Source organism: Schistocerca piceifrons, chromosome 1 (genome assembly GCF_021461385.2).
Source record: "Schistocerca piceifrons isolate TAMUIC-IGC-003096 chromosome 1, iqSchPice1.1, whole genome shotgun sequence".
Taxonomy (NCBI): domain Eukaryota; kingdom Metazoa; phylum Arthropoda; class Insecta; order Orthoptera; family Acrididae; genus Schistocerca; species Schistocerca piceifrons.
The window spans coordinates 393,120,291-393,146,077 of record NC_060138.1 but is presented as its reverse complement, the minus strand read 5'-3'; the positions used below and the strand labels follow the sequence as shown (position 1 = coordinate 393,146,077).

Below are 25,787 nucleotides of genomic sequence, written 5' to 3'. Positions count from 1 at the left end.
CTGTTCATACAGCACGGCCTGTGGTGGAGTGGTTACATGACAATAACATCCATGCAGTGGACTGGCCTTCACAGAGTCCTGACCTGTATCCTATAGGACACCTTTGGGATGTTTTGGAATGTGAACTTCATTCCAGGTGTCACAAACCCCATCAACACCTCTCCTCAGTGCAGCACTCCATGACGAATGGGCTGCCATTCCCCAAGAAACCTTTCAGCACCTGATCGAACGTATACCTGTGAGAGTGGAAGCTGTCATCAAGACTAAGGGTGGACCAACACTATATTCAATTCCAGCATTGCCAATAGAGGGTGGGTGATACAAACTTGTAAGTCATTTTCAGCCAGGTGTCCGGATACTTTCGATCTCATAGTGTATTTTAGGCAAATGTATACTTTTGCATGGAAAGGGTCTAGAACTACAAGGAGAAGCTCAGTATGGGGCCTTCAGTAGCTGGAGCTGGGACTAAATACGCAAGAGGTAACAGCTATGAATTTTGACCCCATATGTCAGGAGGTAACAGAGAATGTTGAAGAAGAATTGTAAGTAATCTTTAGCACCATTGTCCACCACCACTCAAACACGACATGAATAATGAACTCGGCCAACTCAGACTTACCCTACAGCTGTCAGACAACAACCCAGCATCTGAACGACACAGGTACACAACCAGTTAGTCTTCCAAGTATAATGCCCCATGGAAAAATATACATTTGTAGTACAAGAGGACAACGGGCTAGTATGTTTCCTCTGTGGACACCTTGGATACGGCTCTCAGGGGCTCAGCACTCATTTGCTAGATACAGGCTTGGCGATCCCATGGTTCCTGATCTGGGGTGTGGTAAGCGCTGCCAGTCCCGTCATGCTCTCGGCATGCTTCAGTGACCACTGTGCGGCACGGCGATGGAACGTTGTGTATTTCACGGAACGGGGGTCTTGGCTTGACCACTCGAATCGCAAGGACAGAATAATCCTCTATAAAAAAAAAACTTCAATCTGAAGGTGTACTGCGTGCTAATGGGATGCATGGCTGTTGAGGTGGAACAGTCATTAGTAGGCAATCAGGGGAACTTGACACGCCTCAGTTGTATAAGGCTTACTCAAGTATGCGGGCTCTGTCAGAGTAGACCCTTATTTCACTAACTGCTCGTCGGACTGAGATGGAACCCTCGAAATCATCTTTTTCTTCTCCCAGCAGGAAGGGTGTTCCGCATGGGATTATTCACATCCATTCATCCAAAAGAATGAGGGAGGCTATCCTCCTAATAATAAGAATAATTTGGACTTAAGTAGCAGGGCTCATGGAGCCGTGAATTATTATGTGTTTCTGGCGATAAAGAGGAAGTAGGGTTCATTTGACAAAGTGTCTCCCTTTTGTATCCATAAGGATTTGGAAGGCCTCCCTGGCACTTTAAAGCCTATAAAACGATTGCATAATGGCTCATTGTTGGTCGAAACTAACAGATCAAAGCAGGTGGAATTTCTTAAGAAATCACAGAAACTGGATGGATATGATATGAAATGCACGTGCCTCTCAATTCCAATAAGGGCATAGTCGTGTGCCAAGATATCATGGCCATGGACATAGTGAAACTGAAGCAAGAATGGGCATCCTAGGAGATAGTCGATGGGGAGCAATGAAGGCAAAGAATAATGGAGTAGCTGAAAAGACTGTCACTTTCATTGTCACCTTCAAGTCTCCAACACTGCTTGAACATGTTATGGCACGGTTCCTTCAACTTACTCTTCAGCCTTAAACTCCATGCGGTACTATAAAGGCCAGCATTTTGGCCATACAACCATGAATTGTGGAGATTAGACTGTTTGTGGGAAGTATGGAAAAAAGGCTCATGACGTTGGGACTGGCTGCTCGTCTCCAGGGATCTGCATCAACTGCTCTGGGAACCACACAGTCTGGAGCCAAGACTACCTTGTTTTTGCTGCAGAACGCAAAATACACGAAATAGAAGTGACCAAGCAGATCTCTGTGTTGAAGCCAAAAAAGAATATAAGACAATGAGACCCTGCTACACCATATTCTTCCATGGTGCAAAAACCTATTCCCAAGGTGGACGCTTCAGTGCAGACGACATCTACCATGCCCAAATCCACAGGTACCTGTACTTGCTCTTATCCATGCCAAGGAAGAAATAGTAAGGACAAAGCAATCCAGGCAGCTGCAACAGTTCCGCAGTGAGCATCCAGAAGACACACAAAAAGCAGAGTGCCACTCAATGCCCTCTTTCCCACTTCTCCTCGGTGGGACGTGAGGGTGCAGGGAAAGGATCCCAACGTTCAGGTCACATGCTGTCTGGGGTTCCGTCAGATGTTATTGTGGCATATTTGACAGATGAGGAGGACATCATGGAGTTAGATACCCAGGATCCAGGCAGCCTCTCCTCTCCCCCTCACTCTACAAGTGCTTAACCTCCCTGGTGCAAAGATAGCAGTAAATTAAAACCACACTGATTACATGACTCTCATACTACAGTGGAACTTGTATGGGTTCAGGACTCGTGTGGGGGAACTGGAACTCCTAGCACAGGCACAGCCCTTGTGCTTGTGTTTACAAGAAACACATTTTAAAGATACGTCTGTCCCTGTGCTGCAGGGCTGTGTGCTATACCAACAGATGGGTCACAGTGTTTGTCACTAAAGCACACAATTCCTCTGCCCTCCCCCTAGCCACTGACCTGCAAGTAGTTGCAGTTGAAGTTCGTGCACGCCGGAGGCTTGCAGTTTGGTTTGTTTTTACCTCCATTGGATGCAGTAGACTCTGAGGCTGTCACAGATCCTATAGAACATCTCCCCCAATTATTTCTCCTTCTGGGAGAATTCAATGCCCATCATGTCCCGAGGGGTTGGGTTTTGGAGGAGGAGCAAAAAACAATCATAGCAAGTGTTCCTGGACACCATCAATTGTTCCACTTGTTCTACAAAACTTTGGGAAACCATCAGGAGGATTTCCAATAAACACAGTTATTTACCAATAGCAGCAGGCTGAAACAGGGGTGTCTCCAAACGACGCCCAGAGACATCGCTTAGACGCTGGCCAAATGTTTTGCAAAAACTACAGCCGATGTAAGCCAGGATCCAGCATTTTGTTGCTGCTGTGCAACTATTGAGAGGGGCAAGTTGGATTTCAGAGCCAACTGTTCTCAGGCCTACAACTCTCCTTCCTCCATTTAGGAGCTCGAATCAGCATTGTCGGAGCCTCGTGATACAGTACCAGTCAGTACTGCATGTTTCGACATTTACCAGTGGTGTTAAAGAAATCCTCCTATGTTTTAATCTTATGGCAGGCAGGCAACTTCCCCAACTCATGCAGGGAGATGGTTCTGATGGAGGAAGGCAGTTCTGATAACTCTCCTAAAACTGGGAAAGGACCGTACATCTTCCAGTAGTTACAGGAGCTGTGTAGGAAAGACCATGGAGTGAATGGTTAACTGTCATCTGGTCTGCTTGTTAGAGAGCAGCCAACTCCTTAGCCGTTCTCAGTGTGGATTCCAGAGGTTTTTGTTCACTGTCGACAAGCTGACCTTGCTAGAGGCAGTTATTCAGCAGTCTCTCATACGCAGCCATCACTGTGTCAATATATTCTTCCATATCAGTAAGGTGTACGATACTACTTGGGGACATTGTATTCTTGATAACTGCCTCAATGGAGCTTTTGTAGCCACCTCCCCAACTTCATTTCATACAGTCTTTCCTGTCTCAACAGTTTTTTCGAACCCGAGTTGTTGACATGCCGTCAGGTCATTATGGTGTCCCTCAGGGCAGTGTTTTAAGTGTTACTCTCTTTGCCATTACCGTAAACAGTGTCACATCGGCAGTAAGGATTCCTGTACAGTGCTCTTTATTTGTGGATGATTTTGTTTTTTTCTGTTCCTCTTGCAACAGCAAGCCGTCAGTTGCGGAGATGAGAGGAGTGGGCTGCAAAGACAGGTTTTGTTTTCTGTGAATAAGTGTGTTTGTATTCATTTTAATCGTTCTAATATTTTTAATTTGCCTGCCTTATGGGGGACACCATCCTACATTTTAGAGACTCAGTGCGGTTTGTGATCTCATTTTTGACTCGAAATTGACATGATTGCCACACCTGAGAGACCTGAAAGCTGAAGGTACTGAATCTCTTAATGTGCTTTAGCCATAGGTCTTGGCGAGCAGGCCAGTATGTCTCCTCCAGTTTTATAGGGCTTTCGTAGATTTGCTGCTGGACTACGGGTGCACAATATATGGATCAGTGAGGCCTTCTTATTTGAAGATCATTGAGGGGATTTGGCTGGCCACGGGTGCCTATAGGACCAGTCCCATACCAAACCTTTGTGCTATGGCCAGGGAGCCACCACTTACCATCCAGCGGCTGCTCCTCATGGTGCATCAGGCATGTAAGATTCTTACAGCTTCGACTTCACTCGCACTGTTGCTCATCTGCCTCTGGGATGCCTTTTCTTCAAACATCCATGAGCCACAATGTCGTTTGGGATCCGCATGCGGCATGTGCTGGAGTCACTCGGTGTGGAGCAAGTACAACCCCAAATCCAGGGTTTTAACTGCGCGCCACCCTGGTTACGGCAGAGGTCCAGTGTCATTTTAGATTTAGTGTGGTGGAGGAGAGATTGCACACCTGCTGCTGTTTTTAATTTGATATTTACAGACATTTTATATGAGCACCGCAACTATGTAGCTATCTTTAGGGATGAGTCTAAGCATGGAAACTCTGTTGGTTGCTCTGTTGTTTTTCCAGATAGTGCCCTCAAGGTCTGACTGACTCAAGAATTTACTATCTTCTATGCAGAATCCTTTGCTATCTTCTAGGCACTTGAGCAGATGGGGTGTTCTTTCCTTGTCTGTTTAGATTTTCTGAGTACACTCTACTCTTTTCAGTATTTGTACCCTGCAGATAATGTCATCCAGGACACCCTCCTTCAACTATGACGACTGGGGAATGAGGTGTCATGCTGCTGGGTACCTGGGCACATGGGAATTGAAGGGCGAATTGAGCAACCCAAGAAGGAAGTGTGTCATCATAATCTGCAGGTATTTCAGTGTGCGCTCGCCCCCCCCCCCCCCTCCCCTCCTACTTACAGGCTATGACCTCACTGTTGAGGTACAGTGACATATGTCGATGGGAACACTAGTGGCTGTAAGTGAAGGACAACAAGCTCCGTGTAGTAAAGTGCGCAACTCGGACTTGGCATACTTCCTTCCAGTCACGTTGATGGATCGTGGTCCTTCTACTCGTCTTTGCATAGGCCACAGCGTTGTGACACGTGGATTCTTACTCCAGAGAGAGGACCTTCCCATGTGTAGTGCTTGTGGTGTGCAGATCACTGTGTGTCACATTTTATTGGACTGAGTTTTATGTGCTGACGGATCTGCCCTCAGTTTTAAGCAATGTTCAAACAAATGTGGTTCAAGTTTTAGAATTTTGTGAATTGTCGAACATTTTTAACAAGATTTTAATGTGTCAACAGGGTGACACTCGCCCACGTTTCTTGTAAGTGGTAAGCCAGTCCAATTTCCTTGTGGTTTTCTTTTAGTTCATCTGTGTTTCGTGTTCTCTGTATTTTAGTTTCATGTATGGCTACTTTCCCTTCTAATTGGTTTTAGTGCATGTTAGATAGTGACTATGTGGTCATTTCGAGTGCATGAGTTTACAACAATTTTAGTTTATCTCCACATTCGTTTGTTTTGATAAGTGTAAGGGCACTGATGATCCTGCTGTTGGGCAACCATCACACACACACACACACACACACACACACACACACACACACACACACACACACACACACACACACAACCTGATATGTCATATGCCACTGCAGAGATGAGAGACAAGTATTCAGCAACTGTTAACGTCGCAAGATGTCAATATCACAACAGTCCTATCTGTGCCAGCCAGCTGCAGATAATTATAGTTGACCTGAAGGATGAAACTCATTGGTGAATGGTGGACAAAGTTATTCCCCAGAAGGTCATAGCTGTTCCATTTTGCTGTACATAAATACCAGCCACTACCTTAGCTGCCGAATTCAAGAAATCTATCCTCCACAGACGATCACCAAGACTCCAAGACGTCATTCTTGACAGCTAATATGTGTGGGCGCTAGTCGACTGGGGCTTCCTTTTCTGTAATGTCAAATGCTTATTATTGCCAGCTAAAGAAGACTGTATTTCATGATAAGAAAGAAATTGTGCTGTAAGTATGGAAAATATGTCCAGCCAAGAGGAATATGTGATGCAAGAATAATTATCAGTACCAAAACACACCCCTTTGCATTTGTCATTTTAACAGAATGAGTCATGATATTATTCTCAGATGGGATTTCTTGCAGGCATCATAAGTAGTCGTAGGCTGTGGATGATTAGAACTTCAGATTGGTGAAGCTATCCCGATAAGCAGACGTAACAAAGATTTCCAGGATTTGCCATTGAAGACATTGTTATTCTCCTGTCATCAATGATATAAGTTCCAGTCATCAATCTAGATGCTCAATTATACTGCGAAGCTTTTGCTGATTGAATAAAGCTACTTAGGCTCATATAAGAAATCTGCTTTCCAGCAACACAAACTGCTGCTTCAAATTCCGTGCAGCACAGTCACAACGTTGCAGGGTCCCGGCATTGCGAGGGTCCTTCTGGAAGATGCCATTCTGAAGCATGGAGAACCTGTGTGATGATCTTTAGTCATCCCACAGGATGAAGATTGCCAATCATGGCCACATAGAGTGTTTTTATAAGACATTAGTAGGTATGCTTTTGATGTACATCAATGTCAAACAGAGATATTGGAATACAGTACCGCCTGTCATAGCATTCGTATATAACACAGCAAACCAAGACACTAGAATCTTCACACCATTATTTCTGCTTCATGGTTGCAACACCAATATGAAAATGAATACACTGTTTCTATTTCAACCAGATGATACTTGGGATGACTATGTGGAACACCTCATTACCAGGACCAAAAAGCAAGACAGCTGGATCACATGCTGTCTCTGGACACCCAGGAGAAGGACCAAGAGCAATGTATTGGATGTAGCCCCTGACAGTTGGTATGGATTTTTAAGCATGTGCTTGAAATGGGAGACTCCGAAAACTTATCAAAATGTTATTTTGGGCATTATTGTATCCTTTGTCTGGCCTCATATATGAAGTCGAGGTATATCACCCCTTCTTCTGAAAGACAAAAGTATAGAGACATTGGCCATGCCCTCCGTATGAAGCGTTACCACAGTTCTGAGGAGCGGACTGATGATAAGAGATTCCAGAAAACTGAAGGCTCACTCTGTTATTGGGGATTTTTGATGAGGGAGGTTACCTTCCATGCTCATCAAACTGAAGGTAATGTGACAACACAACCTGAACTGAGGATCCTCCAGTGCTGCCAGTCAGAGGACTATCAGCAAGATCTAGATCTTGGATGATGTAGTCAGCTCCAGTGAGAACTTAATAGAGGGAGGAGTACTGCGAGCTGTACAATGTGGAGCAGCAAATATTTATTATTTCGTATTTATCATTCCTAGAACAATCTTGAAATTTCTTGTTTTTAGTGTTCTCATATTGTGAAAATATTCAGTTTTTGCGTACCGTATTTACTCGAATCTAAGCCGCACTCAAATCTAAGCCGCACCTGAAAAATGAGACTCGAAATCAAGGAAAAAAAATTTTCCTGAATCTAAGCCGCACCTCAAATTTGAGACTCGAAATTCAAGGGGAGAGAAAAGTTTTAGGCCGTACCTCCAAATCGAAACAAAGTTAGTCCATTGTGATATGAGACACAATTTAGGTCGAATGAATGACGATACAGATACAGTAGTTTGGTTCGAGTCGTAAGCTTAGCAGTTAAGCTTTACCAAGTAGCCATTGCTATGCGTCAGGCGCTCCGTCCGTTTTTATACGGGTACCCTTCGTTTTTCACGTGCTTCGTCTGGTTTGAATTGATTGCTTATTTTTCTTTGATCTAATAAGTGCCATTCTCTTTGTTATAGGTGTTTACGTCACTCTAAGCTGAAAATGTATTACTGTACTGTGTCATGCATTGTTTGTTGCATTCTGGTAATGTGTGTTCACGACCTGTCGCCGCTCGCGGCATGGCTTGCTTTGGTGTGCCACTTACAATTTAAAAAAAAGAGAGGAGTCGTCTCATTAGTGAAACAATGGCAAGAGACTGCTATTTGTTGTTATTTACACTGCTGCTTTCTTTGATAATGATCAACAAGAACCAAATAATAAACTGCGTATGATAGAAGATGTTCTGAACGAGAAATTAGCGAAAATTTTTCTCTGTTGAAAATCTTTGCAGGTGCCTCCTTAGTACATTACTTTCTGCACAGAAATTAGAGTCATCTTAGATTTAAAAATCTACTCAATTGCCGTGCTTCATTTCTGGCTGTATCACTATTAAGCATAAGAATAATACGAATATAAACATGACATGATATGTGTATTCTTCCGCGTTTGCTGTTGTCTCACTCTAGTTTCGTAGTTTATTAGGCAGACAGGATTTAAATGAGATAGCAGCAAACATGAAAGAATACATGGCAAAATGTTTATATTGGTATTATTCTTATGGTGAAGAGAATACTGCATGTGATTCACAATTCATAAACGTTCCCATTAGCAACCATCTCTTCTCACAGGTAGGAAAAAATTCAGAACGTATATTGACAAACATTGCAAACAGTCTTGCCAGTCGGATTTTCGTAGTACATTGAAAAGCTGCTACATTCGAAGATGAACAATACGGAATTTGTATTTACTTCATTGAATAGTGTATGAAAATGCAGTGGTCGAAATTCGGGGCGGAGGAAAAAGCTCGTCTTCCACCTTTTTTTTAAATTTATTTGCTGACGCAGAGAATTTGGCGCCAGAATTTACCTTTGTGCCTGCAAAGCATGCCTGTGTAGCGCTACATATATTCGACGGCAGAAGTTAGTTGTGGCGGCACCTACCAACATATTTCAGAACTTCCGCTTACTTTGCACACGATTCTAAGCCGCAGGCGGTTTTTTGGTTTACAAAAACCGGAAAAAAAGTGCGGCTTAGATTCGAGTAAATACGGTAAATAGCTGCACTCTTAGTCCAGAAGGTAGTCCTCTCCTGTTTGTGTGTTGCTGTCTGTAATAAATGTGCTTTCATTGCCAAGTGTTGTACTCCATTCACAGTCCTGATTTTGGATTTATATTTGATTGTTGTTGCATTATACTGCAGAATGGAGAAAAATACATTTGACTGAAATTAGCTTTATATGTGATTTAGAGAATTCAGTATGTTCTGAAGCTTCCTGTACCCACCATCATCCCACATGCAGCAATTTCACCCTCTAAATTTAGGGGCTTGAAACGAGTGTTTGGATAAGTTTCTAGTAATATCACTTCGCTTTGTTGTATATAAGTCTGTACCGCATCAGCCCATGTTTTGGATAAATGTCTCCAAGTCATCAATAATGGTCATTGGATGAATGTGACAAAGAGATTGCGTACCATGCAGTGTGCTTTATTGGCTGTTGCTGCCATGCATGTAAGATGGTGGTCACCTGCTGTTATGTTTGCATTGTATAGTTGCTACTTATCATTTCTTTTATCCACAGTGTATGCACAAGCTTGTGTGTGCACACTTGCTTCTGTCTATGGGTTAATCATTCGAATATTACTGAAAAATTTCTTTTGGTTGTAATTCTGTTAGAAAAGGGTTTTGAAAATGGCCTAGTTACAAATTTGAAGTCTGTTCTTATTTTGGAAATGGCTGGATGGATGTTATGAAACCTCGAAATAGATTTTTTTTCAGTGTGTTCAGCTGGATCAGATTAGTCCTTCTCCTCTGATATTCCTTTTATTTCATTTCACTAATGTATTATAGACATTTCATTTTTCCTGAGTCTGTTATGCTTGCTACATTATTTTGTTAATGAGTTGCATTAAACCACTTCATTTCAAATATGTGACCACCACTCTGTGTGCATTAAAACTGTGGAAACTGTTTGACATGTGGTGATGTTCTCCTCATATATTTTATGAAGTCCAGGAAACAGTAATGGTGTGAGGAATGGCTGATGTTTAAAGTACCTAGTAGGTCACAACATTTACCAAAAGTTTGCAAAAAGAAGAAGGGCAGTTCCTGCATAAATTACAAGATATGGTTTCTGTATGCAGGTGCATTTGTTTAAAATGTGTGTTTTGCTATAGTGCATATTCTACCACAGAGTAAAAGTTAAATGCATTCTCAGGAGTTGATGAGAAGCCCTGAAATCACCACGTACTTGTTTCACTCTTTTCCTTACATTTCAATGTTTTCCTGATGGCTATGCTTCAGGTGCAGGACTGTCTCAGCCCTCACCATGCACTGTTTGCTGAATACCTCAAACCCGTTATTTGATAGATTTTTTCCAAGCTATGGACAATAGCTGTGAGAGTTAAAGTATTTATTTGCAATATACATACTATATACTGCTGTCTGTAATTACAATAAAGTTTCACAACCAAGTGTGAAAGTCCAGATTCAACAGAAAAGCATCGTGTACTATGAATCGAACAAAGAGAAGCACATTTTGTTGTGGGATTGTTTAGTAGGTATAAGGGCTTTGCAGAGACTTTTGCCAAATGCCACTGGCAATTGTTGCAAGAGAGGTTTTCTGTGTGTCACAGAGTTATTGTTGAAATTCAGAGTAGTGTGTATGTTCGAAGATGAGTCAGTCAGCATATTACTACCTCCTAAATGTGTCTCTCAAAATGACCGAGACTGGAAAAAAAAAATCAAAGAAATTATAGCTCATACGTAATTTCACTGAGTCGTTTGTATCATTATCCATTTGTGAATGAAAGAGAGGAGTAGTAAATGGTAGTGGTACCAGAGGTACCCATACCACACGTAATAAGGTAGCTTGTGGAGTATAAGGTGTGGATAACAGACATGTACTGTATGTTGAAATGCCATGACATCATTAAGGAATTATTTATGTACCATTTGTCTAATTGTGATTCAGTTAATGTTCGAATTAATGCAGTGACATTCTGCTAAGAAACAAGTTTCGTGACACCATACAAAGCTGCATGAAGACTGTTCCATGTCCAGGATTTGTCATGTAATGTGCTGCACCTCATAAGTACTGTAAATGTTGTATTTCAACAAGAAAACATTTAATGACAATTGTTACAGTGTCGTAGTCTTACCTTGTTTGTAATACAACTGGGAAGAAATCTTCAGGTTACCAGAAACATTATTGACTGAACATGTCAGATTAATTATTCACAAATTAGCCTGTCAGTCTCCTCTAGCAGAATATTCCAATCACTCTTTGTCTTAGATAAAACGTCTGGTAGGAAATGGTTTACATCCAGAAGAGAGTATTTCCTGTGATTCTTTCCAACCATTTTTACATGTTGGTATTTAAATGTCCATGAAAATTGTTCAAGATGTGCTACTAGTTAAAATGGTTTGTTTTAAGTTGTAATAGAGTGACATAATTTTATCTTTTGTGATATAGAATTTTTTATTGTATTTGTTCAGTTTGAATTTGTATGTTGTTTGGAATTTCGAGATTACTTGTATGTTTGATTGCAAATTTAGTCCTGCCTGTTCAATAATTTCGCCCAAATGTTCAATTTTGACCACCTGCAAGATTTTCATGAATTTGGGTGTTCACAGGTTTATTATGGAATCACTCATGATCTGGTGCCTCGCATATTGTGTCTTCCCATTTTGAAATTTGGAATATAAAATATTCACTGTTTTACAAAGAGTTTCTGTACAAAATGTATTGCAAGTCTACTTTTGGAGATTACTGCAGTGTCTTCAGGCAAATTGAATAAGTGGTGTTAATGTTGACAGACATTTGCATAACAGATTATTTTTATTTAATTTATGATATTTACCACGAAAAATTGATCGAAACAAACTGAATTGAAAGACACGTTTAGCCATGATCAGTTTTAGAGGCGAATCCATATTATTGCATTCCTGATACCGGCCATGTGTGCTAGTTAGTTAGTTAGTCATTGCAACATGGGTGCAACAGCCGTTGGAAAGCTGCACGCGAAGAGCAAGTTTGATGCCAACCGTGTAATTTCTGCTCAGTCGTTGCCAAGTGACTGGCAGTGGGAGAGTCGGGTACACCCCCCCAGGCCCGCTCAATGCCTCACAAGAGTCTAATAATTGGCAACCGACCAAAGTCGCTCAAGGACGTTTGGAGGCTGACCACCACATGTTGGTCTCCCATCCCCGCCTCAGTGCCGTACATCATGGTGCCACCGTTTTAGACGCATACGCATTTAATATGTCCCGAGCAACAGGTGCTCGGTGCTATATTTACTCTCAAATGCTGTGTATAATCAGTAGCCATGAAAACTGAATCAATGAATGTCACCTCTTCAAAACTGTTGCATGACTGGGGCCAAAGATTTTGGGTGCCAAGCTGAGAAGGGCGTCGGATGCTTCCAAGTGCAACTGTATTATACAGGGTGTATTATAATTAATGGTGAAAACAGTTATGGCTGAAACTATACAAGGGAGCAGGGAAGGGAGGAGGAGGGGGGAGGGGAGAGAAGAGTAAACGATGTGTCGCTTGTGTCGAAAAATGTTATTGAACTGGCCGTGTGCATGACACGTTCGTAAAATACCACTTTATCACAGACCTTACTCTGTGGAACACTGAGTGCAGTATGTGTATCTGCCAAAATTGTGGCTTGAGTTCCATGGCATGTTGACCATTAACATTCCTACTCGGATTTACTGAACACTGATCAGTGACAACCATTTGTTGTAAAAAATTAGAAAATATTCTGAGTCAAATGTAATGAAGTATCTATAACTGAAGAACCTCCTGCATGTCAACCAGGATGGTTTCTAAAAACATCGCTCTATGGAACCCAACTAGCATTTGTCACACATGACAACCTGAAACCCATGGCTCGAGGTAGTTGTGTAGATGCAGTATTTATCGATACGCTTACCATCAAAAGTACGGTCTCTTGGGGTATGAAGTGAAATGTGTGACTGTATGCTATTAAGGATTTATTGTTGGGGAAGATGCAGAATATTATCCTGGATTGGAGTGTCATCGAAAAATGTAGAAGTAACTTAGGGTGCGACCCAGGAAAGCATTTTGGGACCCTTACTATTTGTGCTGTATATTAATGACCTTGCTGCCAACATTAATGGCAAGCAAATACTCTTCACAAATGATGCAGTCATTTATAAGGAACTACTGTGTGAAAAAAGCAGTACAAATATTCATTGAGATCTTGATAAAATTTTGAAGTGGTACAAAGGTAACAAAAATGAATTAAATGTTCAGAAATGTAATAACATCTTTCCACTTCAAAAGACGCAAACATGTAGTACCCCATGACTACAAACTCAGAGTGTTAAAGTTGGAATTATTCAACCTGGACAGATAACTGGGTGTAACAATTTTAGGCATATGAATCTGGACCATGTCAAATTAAGAAGAGACAGGACAGATCATGCATGGTACACGAAACAAGGCAAGATACTATTGCAGAAGTGCAAAATTTAATGAGGACTTAAGTGTGAATTGCTTTTCTTAGTTTCCACAAAGACAAGCCGTCTTGAAATCTGGTAGAAAATCCAAAGAGATTCTGATCGTGCGTGATAGCAATGGTACAGTTGCCGATAACAGTGCCACAAAAGCGAAGTTACTAAACACAGTTTTCCTAAATTCTTTCACTGAAAAAGAATTCAGGTCAAGAACACTTACCAACAAGAGTAACGTATGAGTAGATACAATCGGTTTAACGAGGCAAAGTAAATCACTTATTAAAGACAAGTCTTCCAGTCACAAGCTTTATAAAAAGTTTCTTTCACAGTAGCTCTATACTTAGCTATTATATATAAATGTTCGCTTGATCGAAGATCCATACATATTCTGGAAAAGTTACACTAATGCACAAGAAATGAAATAAGTAACTCGCTGTATTACAGACTGATATCACTGGCGTCGATTTGTAATAGGGTTTCGAAACATTATGTGTTCGAACATTATGAATTACCCCAAAGCAAATGATTCATTGACGTACAGCAGATTCAGAAAATATTGCTCTTGTGAAACACAACTAGCTTCACACGAGATAATGAGTGCTATCGACAGCAGAACTCAAATTGATTCCATATTTCTAGAGTTCCAGAATGCTTTTCACACTGTTCCTCACAAGTGACTTCTAATTAAATTGCATGGCTGTGGAGTATTGTCTCAATTGTACAGCTCTATTTGTGATTTCCTGTCAGAAAGGTCATAGTTTCTAGGTGTTCCCACTGTATTAAGCAACTTATGAAAACATCTCTGTAGCCCTCTCAGTTTGTTTGCAAGTGATTGTCACTTGCCATCTAGTAATGCAATTAGGAAGTAAAAACCAATTGCAAAATGATACAGACAAGATATCTGTATGATGTGAAAAGAAGCAGTGGGGTTGAACAATGAAGTTTTTGAGGTATTCCCACATGAGTACTGAAAGGAATCTGTTAAATTTCGGTTAAAAAATAAATCACACAAATTTAAAGGCTGTAGATTCAACTAAATACCTAGTGATTACAATTATGAATAACTTAAATTGGAACGATCATATAAACATGTTGCGGGGAGGCGAACCAAAGACAGTTTTATTGGCAGAATGCAACGGATTTATTAAAGAGACTGCCTACACTACACTACACTACACTACACTTCACTTTTCCTCCCTCTTCTGGAATATTGCCACACCATATGGGATCCGTAGCGGATAACTGATGGGAACTAGCTTTTAGTATTCAGTTGAAAATGCAATCAATTCCATGCATGCTTTTACTTTTGAATGAATTTAATATTTCCCTAATGTCAGTAGGACAGGTGGATTGATTTTCAGTTTTATCAAATTTCATAGTTATTGTGTCTTCCATATACTGCCTTGCATTTTCTAGTGAACAGCTGGATCCTATTTTCTCTACAGACCTTAAAAATGATTATTACTTCTGACTTTTTTATTAATAAAACAAGATTCCAAATTGTTTTAACTTTATCAGGGATGCTAATCTCAGATATAATGCACATACTTCAGGACTTTTTAATATCTTTTCTTAATATAGTGCAGTAGTTTTTATAATGTTTCACTGTTTCTGGATCGTTACTTCTTCAAGCTATAAGATACATTTTTTGTTTCTGTTTACAGTATATATCTTTTTTCTTATCCTTCAACAGAAAATGCTATATATGCTTCTACTGATCACATATTAAATACTCGGAATAACTGAATATTACTCTTTGGGATATTTTGTGATCTCTCAAAGGCTTTTGATTTTGTGACTCATGAAATTCTTCTAGACAAGCTTAAGTATTGTGGTATGAGTGAGACAGCGCACAAATGGTTTAATTCGTGTTTAACTGGAAGAATGCAAGAGGTTGAAATAAACAGTACACGTAGTCTGCAAAAATCAGCAGAGTCCTCTTTTTCTGAGGTGGTATAGGTATAAAGTATGGTGTCCCACAGGGTTCAGTCTCGGGTCTCTTATTGTTCTTAACATCTGTTAATGACTTGCCACTCTGTATTCATCAAGATGCAAAGCTAGTTCTTTTTGCTGATGGTACACCCACAAACAAGAATCAGCAGAGGAAATTGTAAATAATGTCTTGCAGAAAATTATTAAGTGGTTCTCTGCAGACAGACTCTCACTAAATTTTCTGAAAACACATTGCATACAATTCTGTACAGTAAATGGCATAACATCATTGATAAATATAGATATTGAACAGAAGTCTGTTGCTTAGGCAGAATATTCAAAATTTCTGTGTGTGCGCGCGTTGATGAGAAATTTAATTGGAAGAAACACATTTATGATCTTCTGAAACAGTTCGGTTCAGCTACTTATGCTATTAGGGTTATTGCAAATTTTGGTGATAAACATACCAGTAAATTAGCCTACTATGGCATGTTTACGTTCACTGCTTTCATATGGCATCATATTTTGAGGTAATTCATCATTAAGAGAAAAAGTATTCATTGCAGAAAAGCCTTTATTAGGAATAATAGCTGGAGCCAAACCAAGATCACCTTGCTGACATTTATTTAATGAACTCGGGATATTCACAGTACCTTCACAATACATACGCTATGTGACCAAAAGTATCCGGACACCCCCCAAAACATACTTTTTTCATATTAGGTACATTTTGCTGCCACTTGCTGCCAGGTACACCATACCAGCGACCTCAGTAGTCATTAGACATTGTGAGAGAGCAGAATGGGGTGATTGGGTGTCACTTGTGTCATACCCCCTGCGGTCTGGGGGTTAGAATAGGCCTGAGGTATTCCTGCCTGTCGTAAGAGGCAACTAAAAGGAGTCTCACATGTTTCGATCTTTGCGTGATGGTCCCCTGTAGGGTTTGACCTCCATTTTTCAAAATTTTCCCGAAGAGCGAGCCAATTGGGGAAGAAGAGCGCCTTACATGGCGCATCGTGTCCATCATGCCTGAGACCTATCGCATCCTTCGTTGACGTGGATCTGCACTTCTGCTCATTATCCAGCTGTTGGGCGAGGTCAACCTCCTGGGTGCATATTTTCCAATCAACTGTGCAGTATCGCTTTCTATGCTGACTATGATAATGGACTTGTTTGCTTGGTTGCACCTGATATCTAGCATGGTAGCCAGACTGTTTTGGTGGGGCCACCATGTACCCTGTTGGTTGTAGCCCCCTGAACACACAGGGATCACTCTGCTGATGCCTGTACCATTAACTCCCCATGTATGCCGAGGAGTAGATGCCTGTCACCCTGGGGCATCAGGACTCTGGGCAATGGCCATCCTGCCAGGTGGCCTTTGCTGCGGCTGGGGGCCGCCCATGTGGAGGGCCCTTGGTCGGAGTGGGTGGCATCAGGGCGAATGACATGCGATGAAGTGCAGTACATCATCTCTTGCTGGTGGTCAAACACCAGCAGTCTCTAATCATTCAAGGCTCAATTCAACGCACAGAAGTACGACCCCAAATCATTCCCCTCCCTGGCCACATCATGGGAGGAATGTCAGGCTAAGGATGGCAGCAGATCTAATTTGCCCCAGTACCTTACATGTTCGAGAGCTGATGGGGAATCTTTCATGACGATGAAGCCTCAGCTTTTGTTCAGCATATAGAGGACAAGTTTGGGGAGGTGAAGGGCTTGTCCAAAATGAGGTCTGGGTCAGTCTTGATCAAAACAGCATCCTCTGCTCAGTCACAGGCATTACTCACTTGTGACAAGCTGGGGTATGTTTCTGTAACCATCATGCCCCATAAGAGCTTAAATATATGGTCCAGGGTATCATATTTCACAGGGACCTTTTTTTACAGTCTGACAATGAGCTGCATGCCAATTTAAAGCAGCAAGGTGTACATTTCGTTCGGCGTGTCCACCAGGGTCCAAGAGATAATCAGGTTGTCACTGGTGCCTTCATCTTGGCCTCCGAGGGTGATACATTACATGAGAAGGTCAAGGTGATGGTCTACCACTGTGATGTAAAGCCCTATATCCCTCCCCCAATGCGGTGCTTTAAATGATGGAAGTTCGGCCATGTCGACCCGCCGTACTTCCAGCATCACATGTTGAGATTGCGGATGCCCGTCACATCCCAATAATCCATGTGCCCCGCCTCCCATCTGTGTCAACTGCGGAGAGCACCATTTGCCTTGTGTGCCTGACTGCATGATTCTCCAGAATGAAAGGAAAATAATGGAGTATAAGACCCTGGACTGACTGATCTACACTGGGGCTAAGAGGAAATTTGAATGCCTACGTCCTGTACGTATGACATCATCTTACGCCGCTGCTACAACAGTTCTAGCCCCATCAGCTCTGCCAACCCCAGTCACCTCTCAGAGCTGGAAGACTACACCTGCCCCCTTGATGGTGGGGGTGGCGGGGGGAGGGGGGCGGCACTTCCCTCCCTGTTGCTCCTGCACCACCTACTTCGGAAGCAACATCCCCCATCCATCGGGGATATCAGTCCCCACTTCTATGCTGGAGAAGTGTAAGTCTTCTTCGGCTCCTCTCGCTAGGAATGGGTCCCATGGGTCACACCCTTCCCAGGTTTGTGCTTGTGGGGAAGATGACAACTGCCAGTGGCTGAAGAGCCCAAAAGCAGCTGGTCGTAAGTCTTCACGCTCATCCTCAGTCCTGGAGACTGAATCAGTGAAGTCCACCCAGCCAGGGAAGCCCAAGGAGCAGTGGACAAATCCAAAAAGAAAATCCCCAAGACCAAGGGAATTGCGGTGGTGCCCACACCACTGCTACCTCCAAGCTATGTGTTTGTGGATGAGGTGGAGATTCTGACGTCCATTGAGGACCTAGAGCTCACCGGACCCTCAGACACAATTGATATAGACTGCTCAGGCAGTAAGTCGGTGGCAGCAGGTGACTGAGGCATAAACTGCCTCATTGAATGTTCCATGCCTTCCTATTCTCACGATGACGTCATCTTCCAGTGGAATTGCGGTGGTTTTTCCACCGCCTGGCTGAGCGACGGCAACTGTTTAGCTTTACACCTGCTTTCTGTATTGCCCTCCAGGAAACTTGGTTCCCGGCAATGCGGACCCCTGCCCTCCGTGGCTATAAGGGATATAGGAACCATAGTGACAGTAATAGAGTGTCAGGTAGAGTTTGTGTTTATGTCCTAAACTCAGTCTGTAGTGAAACTGTGCCCCCTTCAAGTCTCTTTTGAAGCTGTGGCTGTCAGAATAAGGGCGATGCAGGAAATAACTGTCTGCAATGTATATCTCCAGATGGTGCAGTACCCCAGAATGTTTTAGCTGCAACTCCCTAAACCTTTCCTTCTTTTGGGAGATTTTAATGCTCATAACCCCTTGTGGGGTGGCACTTTGCTTACTAGCCGAGTCAGAACTTTACTGTCTCAGTTCGACCTCTGCCTCTTAAATATTGAGGCCGCCACACATTTCAGTGTGGCTCATGGTAGTTACTCGGCCATTGATTTATCAGTTTGCAGCCCAGGAATCCTCCCATCTATCCACTGGAGAGCACATGACGACCTGTGTGGTGCTGACCACTTCCCCATCTTCCTGTCACTGTCTCGGCGTCAGGCATACGGACGCCTACGCTGATGGGCTTTAAACAAGGCAGACTGGGAAACTTTCACCTCTGCTGTCACCATTGACTCTTCCCCACACGGGAACATCGATGTGAAGGTTGAGCAGGTGACTACAACAATCCTTTCTGCGGTAGAAAATGCGATCCCTCGATCTTTAGGGTGCCCCCGGCGAAAGGCAGTTCCTTGGCGGTCGCCGGAAGTCGCTGAAGGAATTAAGGAGTTTTGGTGAGCTCTACAGCGGCAACTTTCCCTGAAGCACCTCATAGCCTTTAAACGGCGTCTCTACCATTGGGTGCCATACGTCATCTTCCCAAATCTGGTCAAGGGTCAAACGTGTTTTTGGGTAGCAGACCCCTGACAGGTGTTCCCGGTGTTAACATAAATGGCGCGTTATCTGCTGACACAATCGCGATTGCCAAGCACTTTGCTGAGCACTATGCACGAGCCTCTGCGTCGGAGAATCACCCCCCCCCCCCCCCCCCATCCTTTTGCACTCTCAAACGGCGGCTGGAAGGGAAAGTCCTCTCATTCACTACATGCCACAGTGAACCCTATAACGCCACATTTACAGAGTGGGAGCTCTTCAGCGCCCTTGCGCATTGCCCCGACACAGCTCCTGGGCTGGATCAGATTCACAGTCAGATGATTAAACATATCTTGTCTAACTACAAGTGATATCTCCTTGTCATTTTCATCCGGATCTGGTGCGATGGCGTCTTTCCATCGCAATGGCGAGAGAGCACCATCATTCTGTTGCTCAACCCCGGTAAAGACCCACTTTATGTAAGCTGCTGGAACCTATGGTGTGTCGGCCGTTGGTTTGGGTCCTGAAGTGACGTGGCCTTCTGGCTCCATGTCAGGGCGGCTTCCGCCAGGGTCGCTCTACTACTCATAATCTTGTGTCCCTCAAGTCTGCCATCCGAACAGCCTTTTCCAGACGCCAACACCTGTTTGCCATCTTTATTGATTTACTAAAAGCTTATACGAGTGGGGTCTCCGAGGCCCATCCCCGACTTTTTATCCAAAATTTCCTGTTGCTTCGTACTTGTGTCCAAGTTAGTGCCTCCCATATTTCCACCCCCAAATCCAAGAGAATGGGGTCCCGCAGGGCTCTCTATTGAGTCTCTCCCTATTTTTAGTGGCCATTACTGGTCCAGGAGCAACTGTAGGGCTGTCCGTCTCACCTTCTCTGTATGCAGACGACTTCTGCATTTCGTACTGCTCCACCCAGTATTGGTGTTGCTGAGCGGCGCCTACAGGGAGCCATCCATAAGGCGCAGTCATGGGCTCTAGCTCACGGTTTCCAGTTTTCGGCCACAAAGTCGTGTGTTATGCACTTCTGTCAGCGTCGTACCGTTCGTCCAGAACTAGAACTTTACCTCAATGACGATCCACTCACTTTAGTGGAGACATATCGATTCTTAGGACTGGTTGTCGACGCTCGATTGCCTTTGCTTCCTCACCTTCATCAGTTTAAGTGGAAGTGCTGGCAGCAGTGCCCTCTGCTGCCTGAGAAACACCAAATGGGAGATTGCTCTACGCTGCTGCAGAACCCTTGTTCAATCCCGCCTTGACTGTGGGAGTCTGGTTTATGGTTCGGCGGCGCCGTCAGCGTTGCGTTTACTCGACCCAGTGCACCACTGTGGTGTTCACCTATCCACAGTAGCTTTTAGGTCGAGTCCGGTGACCAATGTCCTGATGGAGGCCGGAGTACCTCCTTTGCGGGTTAGGCATGCACAACTGCTGGGCAGTTACGTTGCACACGTTTGTAGTTCTGCGCATCAGAATTACGGTCTCCTTTTCCCACCCACGGCAGTTCATCTCCCGCATCGGCGGCCCAGATCAGGGCTTCCTGTTGCAGTTCGTATCCGATCCCTTCTTTTCGAACTGGAGTTCTTGCCTTTACCTCCTATACTTGAAGTCATTCATGTACACCTCCATGGTGTACACCTAGGCGACGACTTCGCCTGGACCTTTCACATGGCCCTAAGGACTCAGTTAACTCCGCTGCCACTCCCTCTCGTTTCTTGACGTGTACTGAGGCCATGAAGTGGTTTACACCGACGGCTCGATGGCTGATGATCACGTCAGCTTCGGGTATGTCCATGTGGAGGACATATTGAACAGCATTCCTTGCGCGATGGCTGCAGTGTTTTCACTGCCGAGCTGGTGGCTATATCTCGTGCTCTTGAGCACATCTGTTCATGTCCTGGGTAGTCGCTTCTGTGTACTGACTTCTTGAGCAGCCTACAAGGCATCGACCAGTGCTACCCTCGTCATCCTTTGGTAGCGACCATCCAAGAGTCCTTCTATGCCCTGGATCGGTCCAATCGTTCAGTGGTGTTTGTCTGGTCCCCAGGTCACTTCGGAATCCCAGGCAACGAAATTGCCGACAGGATGGCCAAGCAGGCTACGTGGAAACCGCTTTCGGAGATCGGCTTCTCTGCAACTGACCTGCGTTCAGTACTACGCTGCAAGGTTTTACAGCTTTAGGAGACGGAATGGCATAACCTCAGTACGTACAAAAAACTGCTTGCCATTAAAGAGACCTCCACGCGGCCTCTCGCAGGGACTCTGTGATCCTCTGTGGGCTCCGCATTGGCCACACTTGGGTGACACCCGGCTGCCTCTTGCGCCGTGATGACCCACCTCAGTGTCGGTGCGGCGCCCAGCAGACAGTGGCCCAAATCTTGGTGAGCTGTCCTTCTTTGGCTGCCCTGCGACGGACTCTTCCGTTACCGGACTCGCTGGCATTAATTTTAGCTGACAACGCCTCATCGGCCAATTTAGTTTTATGTTTTATACGTGACGGTGGGTTTTATCATTGTATATGTTTTCGCGCATGCCCTGTGTCCCTTTGTGTTCTCCACTCTAATGCTTTAAGGCAGACATCTATCCAGACCTTCACAAAGGAATTCCATACTGCATCAGGATCTGCTGCAAGTACTACGACAGTTAGGGGGGAGGTAAGAAAACTTGGATTTCATGGTCGAGCGGCTGCTCATAAACCACACATCACACCAGTAAATGCCAAACAAGGCCTCGCTTGGTGTAAGTAGCGTAAACATTGGACGATTGAACAGTGGAAAAAGGTTGGTGGCGTGACGAATCACGGTACACAATGTGGCGATGCGATGGCAGGGTGTGGGTATTGCGAATGCCCGGTGAACGTCATTACTAGCGTGTGTAGTGCCATTAGTGAAATTCGGAGGCAGTGGTGTTATGGTGTGGTCGTGTTTTTCGTGGAGGGGGCTTACAGCCCATGTTGTTTAGCGTGGCATTATCACAGCACAGGCCTACATTGATGTTTTAAGCACCTTCGTGCTTCCCATTTTTGAAGACCAAATCGGGGATGGCGATTGCATCTTTGAGCACCCGTTCATAATTCACGGCCTATGGCGGAGTGGTTATACGACAATAACATCACTGTTATGGACTGACCTGCACAGAGTCCTGACCTGAATCCTATAGAACACCTTTGTAATGTTTTGGAACCCCGACTTCGTGCCAAGTGTCACCGACCCCATCGATACCTCTCCTCAGTGCAGCACTCCGTGAAGAATGGGCTGCCATTCCCCGAGAAACTATCGAGCATCTGACTATCTGACTGAACGTATGCCTGCGAGAGTGGAAGCTGTCATCGAACTTGTAAGTCATTTTCAGCCAGGTGTCCGGATACTTTTGATCACATAGTGTATATTATGAGCTTATCAGAGATCTAAGCGTATATTATGAACTTAACAGAGAGTTGTTATTGCAGATCTAGACTTCATGCTATAAAAACTGTAGCAATAGCCAGTCAGAATATTTCGGCCTGGTGGTGAAGACCGTCAGCAACTTCCTAACGTAGAAATTCAATGCATTTGACTAACAGCCAACCAGTTGCAAAATACAGGTTTATTAAATCTTGACCATGGTTTCAACGGTTTTAAAAACGCCTTCTTCAGAAGATGTGGGACGTAAAATCACGTTATCTATAGTGAAAGTGTCTAGTACATGTCATACACTTAATCACTATGTAAATACGTGTATAAAAGTAGTAGTCATTTTCTGTAGAGCTCTGTCTTGAAACTTGACTCTTTTTAAAAAAGTATCACATATCTGACACAGGATACAACGAGAAAGATTAGACTGGAAAAGTTGAGCTACGTTTCTGTTATAGTAGTTTGTTGTTTCAGTGACGCACGTTTTTTATTAGTTGAACGAAGAATTCCTAAGACATTGAATGACTCGGAGCGTTATTAGTCCTATCTTTCATTCAAGCCTATAATACGTTCATTAAACGAAACACGCTGGACACGTTCTGCATATTTGTGTTACAGTAGCGCTCTTTCATTTTGTTTCATTTATTTTTTTCTTCTGTAGCACTTCCTTCTAAGCGCTGGAATAATTTTAATGGGAGGCGGTGCTTGACCCTTTTAGATTTTCGCCAAGCGGCTGTTCGTTTGAGCGTTCCAGGAGCCACACCTTGGCACACCGAAGGATCCCAGTTTTTCAGATCACGACGCCGTGGAAGATAACGGGCTGCAAGCATCGCGCTGCGCAAACCTTCAGTGACCTTGCCGAGGACAGGTCAACAACCTGTTAACAGCGGTTCGCTAGGGCGTCCACAGTCGATGCTAATGGAAATGTAGAGCGGCGAGTTTCGAAAGCTCGTACGCCACACCGTCAGTGACCTCGAAACCCGTTTCGTTTAGAAGTTGTTTAACTGCTAAAAATGACGATTGGCTGCTAGCAATGGAATGTGTGACGATCTGAAGGTGAGAGGATGGATATTTCGTACTTGTAATGTGCAGAACAGCCTGCCCCTAGTGCGTAGGAAGTGGTGAGGAGGAAAGCAGGGCCCCCGCTGTCCCCTGAACCAGTAGTAATCAAGTTCCCCCTCCTCCCTATCTTTTATTGTAAATCCAAGTGTGTGAGAATTGTCATTCGAGGTCTGTACGTAGTAGTGAAAGAATCGCAATGAAATGCCAGCAGCAGGGATCAGCAAATAAAGCTGAATAAAAAGAATGAGATAATATGTAAGTACAACTACGTTATTCCTGTTGTGATTAACTGCTGCTTACAATTTTGAGGTAATTTATTGCAGTTTTACCAATTTTCAAAATAACCCATATCTCCATTCAAGATATATGTAAATACGATGTTAAACAATTACCACAGTGTATTATGTAACAAATTATATTGAAATTCCGATTCAAACAAATTCCTCATCGCTCTTGCTGAGACTTTAAATGATAAACAAATACCTCAACATGATATTAAAACAAAGAAACTCTCGCTATGTACCAACTCTGTATCACACCTACATTACTCGTTTGTATTAAAACGGGTGCATTGCCCTGTTGACAGAAATGCTATAATACAATGTTATCATAGCATTTTTGTGAGCACTCCGAAGCATGATAATCACCAAATGTTCCAAAAACACAACATAGTTATGAGATGCTTGAGTGTTTAACAATTTCTGCAACGCATTATTTAATTATTACACTAACGCTAAGTGCCAAGCCAATATTTTTCATCTGTTGCTAGTATGTGACGTCAGTGTAAGATTAGACAGCAAGAAATACACACCCGTGGCCTTGTTAAAGATGTAGTAAGCAATCATCCTCATAACCAGGACAAAATGAAGACGGAAAAAAGTGACGAATCAGAGTATCATCGGGGAACCATTAAAATATTTATTATTTATTTCAGGTTTTGTAGGTAACAGGATCTGACATTACGTCGTCGGAACCACCGTGGTGGTGGGGGTGGGGGGTGTCTCTTACGCCAAAGCCAGCGGCAGTGGGCACTGCTGGCTGGAGACTAGTGCGAAGTGATTTAACGAAATTGATGGAGAGTTAAATTTATCGAGATGGCCAGACATATATTTGAAAAGGGTTCCTTCCAAAATCGGGTCAAGTGTTTTGACAACTGCGCTACCGTGCTTGCTGACGTCTTGTCTTGTTAAGCAATTTCTGTATACCGTCATGAGGTTGGAAACACTTGCTTCCCACACAGCAGTCACATATTTTCCCTATGCCACTGTTAACACGCATCGGCAGCCTCCTTCCACCGTAAATGTTTGAAGACCCTGTTTCTTCGCTATGATGCTGGGACTAGTGAATTGGAGTTAATAATATACGGTCAAGTCAACAACAATAGTTACCTAAACGACTTTATTGTTCAAACCTGCTGCTGGTAGTGTGCGGGGAGCCTCGAGAGTTCCAAAAGTGTGATAATTTTTAGAAGGAACAGTGAGGGCTATGTACGTGAATCAGTAACGAAGAACCGGTCGCCTCAAGGACGCTTGAGGTCTACACCGGCTTTCTCGTAGCCACCAGCATTGCTTCGGACGAAAGGAAGAGGCACAGTCCGGGTGTCGAGCGGAGGCGCCCCATCTGACCGGTGGACGTGTCCAGTTGGATGCTTTGTGCAAAGCTGATGATAAAAATACACTAACGGGGAACGCAACACAGACTTTCACTCAAAGGAAGTTCTTGGAAAGAAAAATTGCATTATTTCATGGATACATACGTCTTTAAATTACCTGCATCTCTGTTGTTGTACTGTTACCACTGCCTGATGAAACGAAACAGTGATGAAGATAATGGACTCGCATTCTCATCAAGCCAACTTCATTTTTAGCTTTTTGATTTCTATGGTTCTCTCTACCATTTTTGTGATATGTGATGGTTTGAAGGAAACCAAGAAACAAATACGGGAA

General features: G+C 43.4%; 1 protein-coding gene across 1 annotated transcript in view; it reads left to right on the top strand.

Moving 5' to 3' along the window:
* LOC124787179 (telomerase-binding protein EST1A) overlaps positions 1–25,787 on the top strand; it is a 323,132-nt gene that overhangs the window by 228,998 nt on the left and 68,347 nt on the right.